Genomic DNA, 12,286 nt, shown 5'->3' on the forward strand with positions numbered 1-12,286 from the left:
GATAATGCCCCCTCCTTGCCGCACCTCACCTGTGCAAAGTTGGCAGCGTGGAGAAGAATAATCATCTCCAGCAAACCCCCAGGGACCCCTAGTTTGGTCAGCACCTCCCATAGTTTTCTGCGGGGGACCAGGTCGAAGGCCGCCCTCAGGTCCACGAATACAGTGTAGAGGCTGCCACCCTCCAGCTGTACCGTTTTCCAGTGAATGAGGGCAAGCCGAAAGACCTGGTCTATAGTAGAGATCTTCTTTCTAAAACCCGCCTGGAATGGGCTCAGAATATCATGGTCTGACATCCATTCCGATAAACGAACCAGTAATAGCCTGGTGAAGAGTTTCTGAGAAACATCTATCAGGCTTATTGGCCTATAATTGGCTGGGAGCAGAGGGGAACCCTTCTTAAATATAGGGACTATCTCTGCCCCCAGCCAAGTCGGGGGGGTCGCCATGCCTTTCAGGATTGCATTGAACAGCTCCCTCAAGTAGGGGGCCCAGATCTTAACCTCCTGTTTATAGAGGTCGCCTGGGAGTTTATCCAATCCAGGCGCCTTTTCAGGCGCGAGGTCAAGAATTGCCCTGTTAAGTTCTCCCAAAGTAAACCCAACCATCTTGTCCACACATTCTAAGGATTCGGGCGTTAGTGTATCAAGTGAGTTCCCTAATTGGCCCGGATTGGGGACACTGTACAAAGATTTAAAGTGATGTTCCCATACTTTGGCAGCAATATTAGCATCTACTGCAGGTGTGGGTTCAGCCGAACCATGCTTGACGATCTGCCAGAATTTGCGGGCATCGTGAAATGCCAAGGCAGCCGTCATTTCCGACCAGTTATGCTGGTCCCATTCTATTTTGGCATTACGGGTGGTAAGTTTATAGGCCATCCTCTTGGACCTTATCTTACTAGGGGTATCCCGATTTTTTAGGGATTCTAAGAGGGCAGCCTTTGCACTTCTGCAAGGAGCATTGAACCATGTGGCTCTCCTTTTCTTCCCCTTTTTCATCCCAACCACCGGGTTCAATACTTCTGCCAGGTTGGTACAGAGCTCGGAGTGGATATCCCCCATCACTCTGAAGTTATCAGAAGTTGATGACTGAAGGAGGAAATCCCTTACTTTTTCAAGGGCCGCGACCACTATCTCGTATAACCTCTGGGTATTTATTGGGTTCTGCACTAGTGTGGCCCATCTGATCCTGCGTCTACTACTAGATGCAACAAGACCTTCCGAAGGGGCAGAGTTTTTATCTGTGTTTGGAAATGGCATGCCCTGTACGGCGAACCTCAGTGAGAGTACATTGTGGTCACTGTCAATCCTTTTAAGTATAGTAAAGTCCCTAACTTTATTCCAGTCCCTAGTCCGGACCAGGAGGTAATCAATTTGTGATTCATGCCCTGGTCTGTTGAAGGTGTACTGGGGTGGGCTATCCCCTTTGAACCGCCCATTACAAGCCCTTAATGAGTGGGACAAAGTGAGGGACATTATTTGAGTGGCAAGGGGCGACCATGATTTCACCGGCGGGCCCGGCAAAGTGGGTATCTCCCAGAGTTCATCTTCTTCATTGAACACACCATCCAGATGATCCGGAAGGGGCTCGTACTGGATGTTAAAGTCCCCCCCCATTATAAGTGATGGACCGAGGGTTGCACGGTCAAGAAACACCGCCAGCTCCTCAATTGTTCCTGAAGTGCCCCCAACGCCAACCGGTCTAGAGTATACATTTATTAGTGCTACTCTATCACCGGTCGCCCACTCCAGGACAACACACTGGATATCAGGTGAGTTTGTTACCACGTCTCTAGCCTTGCATCCGATGTGGGAACTTACCCAAATTGACAAGCCGCCTGACGGTCAGCCCCTCCCACCCCATTTTGCCATGATCTCAAAGATGGCGAACCCTGCATGGGAGTGTTGTTCTCTGGCCCACGTTTCTTGGAATAGACATATGTCGTATTCCTCAACGAATTCCACCCACTCTGGTGAGTCAAGTTTGTTGCCCAACCCAGCTAGATTCCAGGACAATATCGAAAGTGTACTTGGTTCCCCACCCTCTTCAATAGAATTAGAGGTCAATGGACGCCTACTTATCTTACTCTGGCAGTGGATGGAGGAGGAGAGACCCTCTGAAACCAGTGGACAAATAGCATATGGCATAACAGCTGGGCATGGGATAACAGGCTCAACTTCTTCTTTTTTGTGATCAGTAGAAATATCCACGTAGGGATAATTCGCGACCCGCTTCTCTATACTTTCGGTTTCCCCTGTGGTTTGACTACATTCTCCAGAAGGATATGGAGATAGTACCAGTATAGATATTAACAGGCATGGATTGCATTTACTGCAGTCGTACACAAGGGGTGGAGGAGAAAAAAATGGGTGTTACCAGATCAGTGGCCATTGCAAATCTGGTGAACATCCACAACGATGTATCTTTGTGGATAGTCACAAGTGATAGGTGGCCTTGAGTGGAACTAAACGCCCAAGGAAATATTTATGTTTATGTAAAGCAGTCACCATGCTGTGATAATCTGCATTACAGGGAAAGGGCATGAATGTGTTGTATTTATCACAATACGGTGCATTCCTGCCTTTTCTCAATGCTGGTGCATGATGTGCTGCCTAGCCCCAATGCAGGCACTCTTGCATCATGGTGCAAAGGTGCCTGCGTTGCTAGGAGGATTCTTTTTGTGCAAGAAGGGGAACTTCTTGCACAAACACAATACTCTGAGGCATTTTCATCTGTGTTTTCTGTACAATGCAGCACACATAGAAAGAGGAAAAAATGAGCAGAATTAAAAGATATTTCTCCTTGTTACGCCTGCCTTGGGAAGGTATAGCATTTGGTGCAATCCCATGTCTATCATTAATGGTAAATTTGGTACTTCATCAACATCTCTGGCTGTTGCATGCAAACACCCCCGCACCATCCATTGTACGTCTCCCTGGGGCAGAGTAGTGACAAATCTGGATGGCCTCACTGAACACTACATTCATTCCATGTCGGACTTACTTGATTCACTTGCCCCTTTGCAGCTCAAAAGAATGCCTAGCAAACATTCAAAACCTTGGTTCAACGGGTCCCTTAACGAGGAACGACGTAAACTAAGAATTGTAGAGAGATCTTGGAGAAACTCCCCAAATATAACCACCCTCAAATAGCTAAGGAGAACAAGGAATGCGTATAACAAACATATTCGTTGTGCCAAAACAGATTACTTTACGTCACAACTTGACAATCACAAAAATAGACCTAAAAAACTATTCAAAATCATCAAACGAACCCCTTGGTCATGCAAGGATCATCACTCAATGATTCACTGCCCAACGGTAAGGAGTCCTCAGCACACTTTGTTGGAAAAACAAAAAAGATTGAACTAGAACTGCAACTACCCTTCACGGGCATGCATCAACAGTCTCTGTCCACTTCCTGAACACAACGAAGTCCTGGGAATCCACCTCTTCCTGGCCTACCAGACTTTACTCCAAAAAATGGTGCATCATGGAATTCCTTTATACTTCCAAACGATGCAGAGCTCTGCAACAATTTAAATGCACAAAAACCCTCAAACCATTTCAATGATCCTATGCCTACCAAGTTCTTTAAAGAGCTTACAAATTCCATTTCCCCTCCCTCTGGTCTAAGATTGTCCATGAATCTCTCATTCAGGGCACAATTCCAGACTGCCTCAAGATTGGACAAGTCATCCCCATCCGGAAGAAACCAAATGCTGATTTATCCGAACCTAACAACCTAACAGCTCCTTAACCAATACCAATCAGGCTTCAGATCAGGTCATAGTACAGAAACAACACTAACACACATTGTTGATGATGCTCTAAAACTACTCGGCCAGAAGGAACCATGCCTGCTCATATTGCATGATCTCTCTTCGGCATTTGTCATGGTCAACCATTTTATCTTGATTGAAGTACTTGAAAAAAGGATGGGGTTATCGGGCTCAGTTTTAGACTGGGTTGCTTCTTTCCTTCATAATGGAACACAAAGGATCAATGTCAACCATGGCCTTTCCAACAGTAAACTGATCTCGTTTGGAGTAGCTCAACGATTCGCCCTCTCTCCCACACTCTTCAACTTTTACATCGAACCTCTCACCGAAATTCTGAACAATTCAAACATAAACCACTACAAGTATGCAGATGATACTCAACTGTAAATGAGAATTTCTACTCTGGATGACATCAAAGCTCTTAAAATTGAACTTCGGAAAACCCAACAATTGTTATCTCAAAACCATCTTATGTTGAACGCACTCGAGACAGAGTTCCTCCTAATTGCCCCCACAGTCGCTTAGCACCCAGTAAGGATTACCTCAAACAACTAACGGCCCTAAATTGCATCCCACCTTTTGTAGACCCTAGTAAATCCCTGGGCATAACCATGGACAAATGTTTAAATATGCAAGACCACATCAGTGCAACAACAAGAGGAGCCAATCATCAAATCAACGCAAAGGAAAGTTAAACTGTTCCTACTGCCTGAAGACATGAAACTAGCTGTCCAATCACTGGTCATCTCCCGTTCAGACTATGGAATTGGGACCCAGGCTGGGCTACCCAAGCTAAACTGGCACATCTAACGGCTACTTTGAACTCTGCTGCCAGACTCATCACAGGATCAAGTAACCGTGACCACATCACTCCAGATGTAATCCAACTCAACTGGCTCTCTCTCAATGCATGGGTCCGTTACTGGGTAGCTTGCTTAATGCACAACACACTACATCATAACACTCCTTATTTGACAAAAAAACTTGAAATTTCAGGCACGAACCAAGCCCTTAGAAGTTCCATAACTCAAGTGCTAAAAACTAAAAAGTTAAAAAAGAAGAAAACCTGCAACTGCACCTTCTCTGGTCTGGCTCCAAGAATAGGGAATGATCTCTCTCCTGAAATCAGAACAAACCCCTCCATAGCAGCATTAAAAAAATAAGTCAAAGGATTACTTTTAACCCATTGGCTGCTTCGAACGTTCTGCGCTAGTGCTGAACGTTCGGAGAAACGGATGGGGCTGCGTCAGCCTATGCACGTGCGCAACACTACCGAGGTAGTGCTCGCGACGTCCGTTGGCCGACGGCAGCAGCCAACGGGTTAAAGAGCCAAGTGCGACAATAAACCAATTGCCTCCCTTAGTAACTCTAACGCCTTGTGTACAACTCTATCCTACAGCACTACTAAGCATTTTGTGCATTTGTAACCTCTTATTTGGTGTATCATTTCGTTTTGTACTTGCTTATTGTCTATGATTTGATGTACAGCGCTCCGATACCCTGGTGGGTCGTGTTTGTGCTATATAAAACTTTTCAAAATAAAAAAAATGCTCGGAGACCTGAACTTCTACCAGAACAACACCTCTTACGTCCTCAAGAAGATCGGCAATGTAAAACTTAAACAACCAGTCCTCTCACACAGCAGGGAACACACTCAACCCTGTCTTCGCCGCAGGAAATAGCATCTCCTACAGCCACACCACCGAACTCTTCTGGACCGACCACCACTGCATCCACTTCTCTTTCAACAAACCCACCGCACACCACTACGCCCACAGTTTACCCTGCAGAAGCTGGAACAGAGTCACAGAAGATCAACTCACCACCTTCCTCAACAACACATCACCACCGACATCCTCAGACGTCAACACCACAGCACACAATCTCCACCAATGGATCGCAAACTGTGCCAACACCTCTGACCCCCTCAAGAAAGCCACAGGCAAACAACACGTCAAGAAAGCAAGCTGGTTCACCCCCACGCTTCAAGAGTCCAGGCGCACTTGTAGACGGTTTAAGCAGACATGGGGGAACAACAAAACCCCGGAAGCCCATGCCGCCTTCAAAGCAGCCAAAAACGTTCACCACCACCTCATCAAAACCAAAAGGAAGAAGGCCTTCCAAGACAGAATCACCAACAATGCACACAAAAGAACTCTTCAGCATCAGCAGCGAGACAACAGATGTCCCACCCTCTAAAGACCTCTGCAACAGACTCAGCACCTTCTTCAATCACAATATCAAGACTATCTCCAACAACTTCGACACCCAGGACCACCCCAGTGTGTTAGAAATCACAACAACTAACGCTGATCCCTCCCCCGACCAACTTTGCACAGCTGGTCCCCACTTACCATGGACGACACCATAATGATCATAAAAAGCATCCACTCCGGACAACCTTCGGCCCCATCCTCGCACCGCATCTTCCACAGAGCTGCCTACGCAATCACACCTGATCTATGCCGAACTATCAACTGCGCCCTTGAGACTGCCACCTACACCGATGACTGGAAACACGCCGAGATCAACCCCTCTACTGAAGAAACACTCTGCGGACTCGACGGACCTCAAGAACTTCAGGCTCTCCCTGCTCCCCTTCCCAGCCAAAGTCATCGAAAAAGTCATCAATGTCCAGCTAGCCGACTTTATCAAAAACAACCATGTCCTTGACGTCTCCCAATCCGGATTCCGAATCAATCATAGCACCAAGACTGCCTCCTCACCGGCACCAATGACATCCGCTCCCTCCTCGAACAGGGCGAAACCGCGGCCCTCGTCCTATTGGACCTCTCAGTGACCTTCTACACCGTCTCCCACTACACCCACTACACCCTAGCCCCAAGACTTCACGACGCTGGTATCCAAGATAAGGCCCTCAACTGGATTTGCTCCTTTCTCCACCGGCAGAACACAACGGGTTAGACTCCCACGGTACCTCTCGAAAGCAACAAAGACCAGCTGTTGAGTATCCCAGGGCTCATTCCTAAGCCCCACCCTCTTCAAAGTCTTCATGGCCCCCTCACAGCCATTATCAGGAACCACGGGCTGAACATCATCTCCTATACCCAGCTGATCCTCTCCCTTACCAAAGACCCCACTGTCACCTGAAAAAACTTCCACGAAGGAATGAACGCCGTCGCCACCTAGATGAAGGACAGCTGCCTGGAGCTCAACTTGGACAAGAAAGAAGTCCTCATCCTGCTGCTTAGCACGACTCCTGGTGGCCCTCTTCTCTAGAAAGTCCCCCAACCCCCACGAACCACGTACGAAACCTCGGCATTGTACTGGATTCCTCGCTCACAATGGACCACCAGATAAACACTGTCTCCTCGGCCTGCTTCAACACACTCCGCTGGCATTGAAAGCCCTTCAGGTAGATCCCCACCAAATTCAGGAAGACAGTGACCCCTGCCCTCGCCAGCAGCAGACTCGACTATGGCAACACACTCTATGCCGGCGTCACCCAGAAATTCCTCTGAAGACTCCAGAATGACCAGAACGCAGCAGCAAGACTTATCTTCAACATCCTGTGTTGCAGCCACATCACTTAACACCTCCGCGACCTCCACTGGCTCCCAGTCGACAGAAGAATAACCTTCAAACTCCTCACCCACACATACAAGGCCCTTCACAATGCCATACCCCCATACTTGAATCACCGCCTCACATTCCACATATCCAACAGACACATCTTCTCCACCCAACTTTCACTGGCTACCGTCCCAAGAGTTCGCAAGACCAGAACCGGAGGAATGTCCTCCTACCTCACCTCCAAGACAAGCAACACCCTGCCCATCCACCTCAGGAAATCGCACTTGCTGACTCAATTCAGGAAGGACCTCAAGACCTGGCTCTTTGGATGAACTTAGCAATTAGTCTGATTCGCTGTGCCCCTCTGCTGCTCCCCTCTCTCCCCCACAGTGCCTTGTGACCCTCACGGGTGAGTAGCTGCGCTTTACAAACCCTGAATGAGTGAATGATAGGTAAATATTACCATTACATACAAATATAGGTTAACATATGACTGTATTTAAGGAAATCCCATCCTATTTTTTACTCCCCATGTTGTCTAGCTGCTCAGCTGTTTACCTGAAATTCATGAACAACAGCACGGAGAGTTGCTTGCAAGAAACACAATTTTCTGTATTTTTCCGCTTTTAAAAATAATTATAGACAGGAAACACATTGTTTTCTGTCTGTATATGTCTGTATTTATCCGTAAAAACGGAAAACTGTGAGCCTTAATCAGAAAAGCCCCAAGAGGCAAACAAGCCTGGGCTGTGGCCAAACAGTGAACCAGGATCCCGTACCTGGTAGACCAGGAGTGAGCCGAAACTGCTATGCGAGTTGCTGCATCTGTGAAGCAAAAGAAAAGGTCAGCTTCAGCAGAATCGTATTTATAAATAGACATACATTGGAGGTCTTCTAGAACCCACATATTCAGATGTTCACTCATGAGAGAATTAGAGAACGGTTCCGTATAGCACCAATTAGGTAAAATCAAAATGGTATAACGCATAATTCAGATTCCTGTCTGTTTTCGAAAACACGTCGCGTTACCTTTAGTCACCTGACGCTTAATTACCTACCTGGGAGTAATGAGGGGCTGAGTCTGGCCTTGTTGAGACCTGAACCAGTGACCTTTTACTTCCGCAGACCTCGCTGATGCATTTAGGAACCACACTATCTCCCTAGCTTTTTGTGAACAACAATAATGCAGCTGGTAGAAGGAGATTATATATTTTCCCTGCTGGTGCCATCAACTACAGTTAAGGTAATTTGAATGCATAATGACTTGCAATGTTCACAGGAAATTTTTACTAACAATGACAGCGGCTATTTTTGTCATGAAAGCAAATGAGTTGGAGAAAAAGGGTTTTCTATGTTCATTCTGAAATAGAGGTCTTTAAATTCTGCTAAACGATTTGCGCAAACCCAACAAATGAGTGCATGAATGTATGGATTTAGTAATGACAGTTTAAAGAACGCAGCCGTTCCTTAAGCTAGTTGATAGCATTTACCAAGATATACTATTTAAAATTGTAGCAAAAAAAATATATATATTTTAAATGTCTTTAGCAAATCAACAATTATTGTCAACATCAATCATTAGATACATCTCGATGAAAAACAGAATCATATTAAAGGAACATTAAATTATCACAGGAAAGAAATCAGCATCGATTTGAGGGCTGCCTCTTTCAATGAAGTTAGCATTACAGTTGACCTTCAATGCACAACGTTAGGTATACACAATTCGAGGCCATCTTCCGATTCTCATTGCTGGTGCTGTTTTAGATTGCGGTTGAATTTCGCTTCTGCCCATATTAAATACCTTGTGGAGCAAAATAGCTAGAGGTCAGTCAAGGATCATGTCTCATCAAACAGCTTGTTGAGCCCATCTTAAAGGAGCTTAGATCACCTGACTCCTGGAGTACAGGTTCTGTGCAGATGCAAACCTTCTGCACGGGCACAACATATGCTAAGAAGGTACAAAGACAGATTTTATATCCGTCTATTGTAGCCTCTCTCGGTTCCAGGTTGATCTGCAAAGAGTGCATACATATTTCTTTAGGGGGTAAATACTAAGGCCACGTTTTCTCGCTGTGATTATAATGTCCGGGTCTGGCTTTCACAACTGTTAATGAGACATGGCAATGTGAAATAGGGTTGGATTAGGTAGATGTAATGAGATATGATTAAAGAGTGTAGGCACTGAAGGGTGTTAGAGAAATCCTTTTCAGAAAGAGTATAATTAGTGTCGGATAAAAAAAAAGTACTTGGAAGATAGGGTTATTGAAGAAAAGAGGTTAAGATAAACACATACCATATGACAAACTTGCTTAATTTTTCTCTTTGTTGCCCTCTCTGGCTCGATAATCTGTTGAAGCTGAACATATTTCCTTGAATAGGTGGTTTTCTGCCTCACAATGAACTTATTTCAATAACAAAAAATACATAAAAGCTACAACAGTGTTTTGACACATTCTGGTCTATTGTTCAGTGTATATTTCTCTGTTGATTCATATAATGCAGATGAATGTAAAATCTATCAGATTTAAACAAATAAATGAACTCCTAAGAAGGCTTAGGAATAAAAAGCTTATTAGGTTGCCTGGCAACTTCCCAAGCACATTTTATTAAATTATCTAGCAGTGCTTACACGGAAAGGAAACGTCCCCTGGATTTAACACTTAACTTCACGGAGGCCATGCAGCAGCAATACAGAAGAACAGCAAATAAATAAATACCAGAGCCATTGTGCTGCACAGAAAGCCTCGATAAATAAACACACACTCTCTGCCCTCCCTACCCTAAATAATAATGATTTCAGGCCTGCCTATAGGCTTCTCTTGTAAAGCTGCACCTGCCTATTGATGCAAGTCTAAAGCACTGCGGTTACTCAAAAAAGGTCATTTTCAATAAATGCCGTATCCAGTTTCAGCTCTTTCCATTCCCTTTGGCAGCGCTTGCTGTCACCCAGCTTGTATGAAAGAATGTTTCACTTTGTTTACCAAGGGACTAATCAATATACCGTAAAATGTTCGCAGCTGCTTTCAATCTCTTTTTAAAGGTGTATCAAGATTTATAATTAGGAATACCGCATTTAACTTTGAAATGTCCCTAAACCAAACAATCCCAAGCCCCCGACTCTCAAGAATTGTTTAACAATCAGTCTGATTTGACTCAAGATCTTCAAAACATGTAATGAACTAGACGCATTCTTGTGTGCATTTCATAAGTAAATAAGATTATTTTTGTAATCCATTTCAATACATTTTCAAATATTCGACTTGCATCATATCACACCGAATGTCAATGACAAAAACGCGCATTTCAAGTTGGTAGGCCTCTGCGGCATCAGTAGTAGTCTGCTATTAAACTTCTGAGTTTCTCTAGTCAGGGCTTCTATAGAAGTTATATGACAGAATATCGACCTCAAAAACTTTGTGGTACAACAACATTGTTGTCTAATTATCTAGTTTACATACTTATGTTGCAAAGTTCAAAAATACTGTCAGCCAAACAGATACTTGTAATTATTTGTATTTAATTGTGGTTTAAATTATTATAATTTATGAGTTCCTGATTTTTTAAAGAATTACTACTTTCAAAAACAGCAACGCCATAATATATTAAATTTAAAAACATTTCAGAAAAATAAATATAATTCAAAATAATTTTGAAAATTAATAAATGTATATCAAATCAAATCAAAAAATCTTTATTTCGGTACATTCAGTACCATAAAAGATACATCAAAAGCACATGCATGTACATTAAACTTAATACATTAAAACATAATTAACATGATTGAAAAATAGCAAACGAGGTAAGATACAATTAACAGAGGTTCCGGAAGACAGTTTCGTGGGCAATTATCATTACATATAAAACTTCTTTAAATAGTTAAAAATATAAAAAGGCATGTGATAAAATTATATAAAATATACCAATGAAACCACAACAATCCAACATTAAATAAAGATTACAGTGGGTTTTTATAAATATTCTGCCAATTCATTAAAACCATATAACATGGAGCAGCTTATGATTTTTAAAACAAGGAATTTCTACTAGAGTTTTAGGCCCAATTTTACTCTTATGAAATTTGTGGCTAACACAAATCTGCTGATACCAAAACAATAACCTGGCTGGTATCAGTTTTTAGAATCCTTCCTGCCTCTTTGTCTGATCTTACGCCTATGTTTAGGCAGAGAGGTCTGATCCATCTTTTTCTGGGTGCTACATAGGCCGGGCAAAAACAACAAAATATGAAGTTCGTCTTCCTTAACTTCATCTTGGCATAGAGTGCATTGATCGTCGCTATTATTATTAGACCACCTTGCTACACTTACATTTGTCCTCAAAATACCATATCTATATTTCATGTAAAGTGTCTTAGCTAGTGGTGGGTGTACCTCATCTATGAAGCATTCATAATATGCTGTATCTTTAAACGTGAGGAAACTATTTGTTAGCGATCCATTCACTTTTCCATTCAACACATTGTGATTTAAGTGTGCCCAGAATGATAATTTTAAAATTTTCTTCGAGGTTAGGGATAATGTAGATGGATCGTCCCAGAAATGTACTAGACCAATTTTTGTTAACAAAGCTCTAACATGTTTGAACCATGGAATTTTGTTACAGCAATCCAAGTCCATTATTTCTTTCAGACCAGCCTTATAATTTGACAGCTCAGGGGTCGACCAGAGTCTGACCCAGAGCATCAGAGGTCTCAAGATTGCATGGTGGTCAGTACGTTTCAAATTAAGATCTAGAATAAGTGGTACTAATGGTATGCTGACCGGTAATCTTAACAAAGCTCTATAAAATTTGTTTTCATCAGTTTCAAAGGATTTTTTGCACATGGGTCCCCATAGTGCAGCTCCATATAATGCAGCTGATTGCGCTTTAAACTTAAAGATCTCCAGGGCCGGCGCAAGTGCTTTGTTTAGACTATTTCCATGTCTTTTCGTAATGGGTAACATGTTTTGC

At 43.5% G+C, this 12,286-nt stretch overlaps 1 long non-coding RNA gene across 5 annotated transcripts in view; it reads right to left on the bottom strand.

Annotated features, from left to right (window-relative positions):
- The window catches only part of LOC144782605 (uncharacterized), an 834,782-nt gene that overhangs the window by 748,511 nt on the left and 73,985 nt on the right, over positions 1–12,286 (bottom strand). For all 5 annotated transcript variants that reach the window (XR_013601169.1, XR_013601170.1, XR_013601168.1 and 2 more), the window contains exon 2: positions 8,095–8,140. This is a non-coding gene — a long non-coding RNA (uncharacterized LOC144782605). The remainder of the gene's footprint in view (positions 1–8,094; positions 8,141–12,286) is intronic.

This window comes from Lissotriton helveticus, chromosome 9, assembly GCF_964261635.1.
Source record: "Lissotriton helveticus chromosome 9, aLisHel1.1, whole genome shotgun sequence".
Lineage (NCBI taxonomy): Eukaryota > Metazoa > Chordata > Amphibia > Caudata > Salamandridae > Lissotriton > Lissotriton helveticus.